The following is a 6,085-nucleotide window of genomic DNA, read 5'->3' on the forward strand; positions in this document are numbered from 1 at the left end:
GACATCTGACACCTGGCGTAGGTGTAACAGTCTCAAGAAGGAAGTGAGGGACAAGCTAGGCCTGTGAGAGGAGGATGGGTATGAGGCCAGGAAAATACCCAGCAGAGAAAACGTCCCTCTCTGCACGATAAACTCTGACCCCTGTAGAATGAAAGTTCTGTCAAGCAACCAGAATTCTAAGTCACTGTGGCCAATGCCCTCTCTGCAGAAAAGGTGTCGCAGAGCTTGGTGAAGGGGAGCCGGGGAGCCGTTTGGCTTGGGCCTCTTATGTACAAATTCGGTTGTATCTCCAAAGGAAGTTATTCAGAAAGTTAGTATAATTTTGCATTCGTGTTAAATGTTAATTTTGAAAGTTATCTGTGAGTTTAACTATACATTGCACCTACTATTTTCCATTTCTTAAAACATAATGTACACAGCTCTACAAAAATTGTTTCCTGAAATAAACACACTACTTGTGGAATCATTTTTATAAGGTGTCAACTTATAAACATTTACATGTTTTCGTAACTGTCTTTGAATTTCTACATCTTGTATGTGTTGGAGTTGGGGGGAAAAAAACGAGAGAGGAGAGAGAGAGGGAGGGAGAGAGAGAGAGAGAGAGAGAGAGAGAGAAAAGAAGGAAGGAGGGAGGGAGGGAGGGAAGGAAAAGGGGGGGAAAGAGGGAGAGGGAGGGAGAGAGAGAGAAGGAGAACGCCAGCCCCGCTCTCCAGGTCTGTGCAGGTCCGCAGAGCACAGACTAGGAGAAGCAGAGGCCGCCGGAGGGGAGGTGAAGAGCCTGCTACTGGTCTTGTTTATAGCGCCACCTGGTGTTTATAACTCATAAAAATTTCAAGCTTCCTCATCCTTAAGAGCTGGATTTGCTGAGTAAAATTCCCACAGCTATTTACTGAAGTGTTCACTCTCAAAATCTCGTTTTTATTCACTTCAAAAGAATGAGGTTTATAAGCAAGAGTACAGTGGATGCCCCACGATTTTGTGTTATTTTTCAGATTTGTAATGTGAAAGGGAAGGTTTGTCTGTACTAGTTCAGCCCTGAGTGTATGCCAGGCAGTGTTCTAAGTGCCCTTCATGGATTAAGCAACTTAATTATCATAACAGCTCTAGAGCTGGGTATTACTAGTAACATGCGCATTTTATAGCTGTGACAACAGGCAGAGAGAGTTTAAGGAATTTGACAAAAAGCACACAGCTAGAAAGTAGCAAAGCAAAGATTTAAACCTAGGCAGCCTTGTTTCAGCATCCATGATTTTAACCACTATTATGTTGCTTTCTCACGTAGGTGTGTGTCTCAAGAAAAGATATCTTCTTAATTTTTATTTGGCCTGATATTAAGAATTTAATTTCTCTGGGTAAAGCTCAGTGGACAAATATAAACAGAGCAGCAAAGAAGTTAAAGGTATGACTTCAATAGTCCTCTGCAGTATGAGACATGAAGCTTTCAGAAGCATAGATTCCCCTCTAGAATGTCACACAATCCAGAACGATGGCATACAAAACAAGATAACTAGTGTCTGTTTATAACATCCCCCCCAAAGAAAATATTACAATCCCCAGTCCTTTCAAGAGTTTAATAATTCAGCTCTCTTCTTCAAAAAGGATAAGTTACTATCTATTGAGTGCCTTTTTTTGTTTTTTAATAAGCAATTATCTAGTGAAAAACAACGTAGGTTTTGGGATCGTACTACATTAGTTCAAATCCTAGCTGTGCTACTTCACATCTCTAAGCTTCCAATTACTTCTCTACGGAATAGGGAAAATAATGGCGACTACCTCCGATGGGTATATGAGGCTGACAATACATGTAAAGAGCTTCGAAGGGTTTCTGGCATGTAATAAGCGCTCCAAAAAATGTTACCTTATAATGTGCCAGGCACTGTGCTAAGTAGATTACTAACAAACCCACCTTTTAATGCATGGATCTCTCTCTATAAACTGTTGGTTATTATAATCATTATTCACGCACAAAAGGACCTGGGAAGAAACAAACCAAGATGTTAACAATAGTTATCACCAAGCTAGGGCTGATGGCTGGAAGGCTTATAAAGTTTCTAACGATCGGTGCTGATGACAAAAGTCACAGAGTACCTCATCTTTGAAAGCATTCAAGCAGAGGCTGGAGAATGCCTCTTGGAGACGACACATGGTCATTCTTAAAATGTGCTTTAAACTGAAATTGACTCTGAGAGAAAGGCTTCATCAATTATCATGGAAGATAATACTATTTTAAATAGGAAAACGAAGGTGCTGGAATGTCCCGATAGACTTGGTGCTAATGCAACAAGTCTGAGTTGTTAAACCAGATTCAGTGCTATACTAACGTAAATTGTTTTCAAGATATTTCTTTTATATGCTATTCTTCAGAATTAGATTTAACAAACAATTTGAAATGAAAAAAAAAAGAGATGACACATGGGTTACACATGGGTCAAATGGCAGATAGGATCAGAAGACCACTAAGCTTCTACCAAGCTGGGAATCCTGATTCATTGCCTAATTTTACTTTGAAATACAGCAGAAGAGATAAAAACAGGTGGCCAGCAGCTTTCAGAGTTGAAGTCTTTTCTTGCCAATTATTTTTCTGCTATCAGTTTCCGTAAATCCTGTGGGAGACACTTGTCCTCCCCTCATTTTCACGTATGCAGTGTGGACTGGAAATGACAGAAGTCATAGTGCAGACACCTGAGCGCTCACTCCTGACTGTCACCAAACGGCCAGGCATCAGCCCTGACGTTCAGTCCTTCTGTTGGTTTCTGCAGAAAACAAAAGAAAGAACAGGCTTTGGACTTCAGGACTCTGTGACTCCATTTTTGTCTTCTGTATCAGTGAGGAATTGCTAGTAACAGAGGCCTGGCCTCCATGGCTTAAACAAGGTAGGGATTTAGGTTTGCACGTGAGTGCAAAAGGAGACCATGCAGGACTGGAAGGCAGTTCCAGAACGTGACCAGAGAACCAGGCTCCTCTGACTCGCTGCTGCACCATCTTCTGTGCACAGAGCTTCTGTTCTCGGGAGCTTCAGCATCACTTCTGTTTACAGGCAGGAAAAGGGGAAGAACAAGAGGCAAGAGGGGTGCTTCTCCCCAAATCTGCCCTGTGCCAGTGCGTATGTCCTCAGCCACACCTTACTGCAAGGGGGGCTGGACAATGTAGTGCTTTAGCTGGGCACTGTCACCCCAATAAAATCTAGGGTCCTAATACCAGTGAAGTAGGCGGTGAACAAAAGGCAAACTAGAGCAGTCTCTTCCACTTTCTCTCAAGTCCTGTCAAGATAGTGTGAATTAGTCCCCACTATAAAGATGAGAAAGCTGAGAAGTGGCCGGGAGGACCCTCACAGAGCTGCTGCAGGTCGCTGGTGAGGTGGGTCCCATCCCCTAGCTCGGTGCCAGCTTTGAAAAATGATGGCGAACACAAAGGCAGAAACCCATGAACATCTGTGGGCGAACACCAGCTGTGAGCCCAAGGCCATCTTTCGGCGGGGTGGAGGGTCAAACTGCAGAAGCGGGGGCCGCAGAGGGCAGTGAGGACAAGGGCTGCAGGACCCTGGGTTGGCAAGAGGTAGCCAGCTTTGGCCTTGGAGCTGTTGGGAGAGCAGATGGGCAGGAATTCAGTGCAGCTCCCAAGTCAGCCAAGCAACAAAGACTCCTTGCATCCCATTCTGTCAGCGAGGCTCCAGTTCCCACCCGGCCACAGCCAGCTGCAGAGGCCCAAGGCTGGAGAACATGACAGCTGGGCCAGGAGCAGCCTAGGAATGTGTCTTTCTGTCCGACGGTGGGGGGCAATCAGCACAAGTGCAGGTGTTTCTCCAGCAGTGAGGGTGACCCCTGGTCAGAGCTGCCCACCAGGGGCAGACTCAGCTTTCCCTGTGCAGGGCAAACAAGCCCGGTGGCAGTCAGATCTCAGTCCTGACTCCTTGGGAGCATTGACTGTTGAGCTCGCCTACCATTTGTTTGATGGAGGCCTGGAGCTGTTCTTTCTCATGTGCTCAGCTCGCACGGACTGACAAGGTGGCCAGAGGTGTGAGGGGAGCCTTGGAATTACATGGAAATACATGCAATGCAAGCAGAGGCAACTCCTTGCCACATCTGAAGCAAGTCCTCAGGAGGGAAACAAAGCGAACATGAAGAGGGGACAGGAATGTGTGTTCATCTTCAGAGACAGGACATACAGTGCATAGAATTTTATTGCAGCGCTGGTTAAAAAGCACATGGTGTAGAAAGAAGAAATACAAGTTATTAGAAAGAAACGCCCTTTCTCCTGTCAGCTGGACGTGGGGTTCACAGGGGAGGGAATGGCTAGGCCCAAAGGAAAGGAGAAAGAGCTCTTCTTTCTCTTTCATCTTCCAAAGACTACATCCATTTTGGATTACCGGTGTATCTGCCCCCAATTCACTGACTGCAACTAAAAGCTGACTGAAATCTGTTCAGAATTCTGTTTAGCTAGGCTTCTAGAAAAGCTTTTTGAAATGAGAAGTCTGGAGAAGCGTGGTAGGAAAGACCACTACCATAACTCCTTAAAAGAGAAATTGGGAGAGATTGGAAGGAGACGGGGAAGGAGAGGGTGGGCTAGGTGTAAAGGCCGCACCTGCTTGGACGATGCCCCCCCAGGGGCAGTTTATGCATTTCCACTACCTCCCTCTTCCACGAAGCCTCTGGCACCTCACAGCCACCTCCAGGTTGCGCAATGAGGCTCTTCAGATTATCAGAATTTGCAGCTTGTTCCCTCACCCCAGGCCTTCGTAATCCCGAGACCCTAGACTCATCCAATCTAAACTCTACTGCTCCAAGGCCACAGGTCTGCTCCTGTGGGCTTGCAAAGGCCGGGCAGAAGGCGGCCAGCAGGCTCTCGAACCACCTGCCTTCCCCCTGTCCCTCAGTAACCTGGCTCCTTGCCCCCACGAGGGCACATCAGGGCTGGGAGCCTTCGAGCCCCTGAGCCCTCTGGGGTGCGAGGAGTCGGCAGGGATACGCTCCCCATTCCAGCGGAGCCATCTGTAGTCAATTATAAGCCCTTTAGAAGCCAGCAGAGGGTTGTTTAGCGGCTGCTGGTTCTCTCTGATTACCCAGTTCTTGTTTTTTGAATACTGCGTATGGTGCAGCCAGCTGTAGGAAGCATTCACGATTCAAAGCTTTTCCCCTCTCAAAAAGAAAAATGCTAAGGTAGTTGTTGTTACTGTGGGGAAGGAAAAAAAAAAGTGTGAAAGTCTTACTTTCTGGACAAGTTCCTCTCCCAACCTTGTAAGTCTACCTCCGCTCAGGACTGGGGCCATTCCTTTGCCTATTTTCTATAGGCACCAAAAGAGCCTTGCTAAGAAATACCAAGAGTTTGTAACGCCCGCTCAGGCATTATTATCTATGGTCCCGTAGACCCTCCTCTTGCCCTTATTTTGTGTGTGCAAGAGACCTGATGTCAAGGCATTCTTTTAATGAAACCATTCCAGAGATGTAAGTCTTTGCAAGCCACTCAGGAGGCAGAGCCAAGCGCCGGGGCTTACCTTCTTTCCCACGTGCTGAGCCAGGAACAAAAGCAATACTTAGTTCACACTTGAAATCCTCAGAGTTTTCTGTGGGCACGAAGCAGTTGGCTGGCTACAAGCCAGCATTAAAATCACTAAGGGTGTTTACTAAAATGTGTGTTCCTGGGGCTACATCGTGGCGGTGAAATCCAGGCTCACACGTGAGTGGAGGTCCAGAGGAGCTGGGGATTTGGGCGTCTTGTCAATAGTGATAATGAAAACCATTAGATTAGCTGTGTTCACAGGGGGAAGAATATGGAAATAGAAGATGCGGCTAATTGAAGCCCCTTCTTCCTCCTATCTCTGAACAAGGCAAATAAACTCATTTCTTTTCTTGTAATACACAGGCTCGATGGTTAACAGCAGCACCACTATTCCAGTAAGCACAGGGCACTGTATGGATGCAGTTCTTTGTAGCACGGACTCCGTAGGCTTATGACTGTCACCTACATTTTGTAACTTTAGGAACCTATCTATGTATGGAATGAATAATTCTACTCTCCATGTGGAGAAAAGAGACAAACAAAGATGCATATTTAAACGGTTAGCAGAAGACTACCACAGAAATGATTT

This window comes from Rhinolophus sinicus, linkage group LG17, assembly GCF_036562045.2.
Source record: "Rhinolophus sinicus isolate RSC01 linkage group LG17, ASM3656204v1, whole genome shotgun sequence".
NCBI lineage: Eukaryota > Metazoa > Chordata > Mammalia > Chiroptera > Rhinolophidae > Rhinolophus > Rhinolophus sinicus.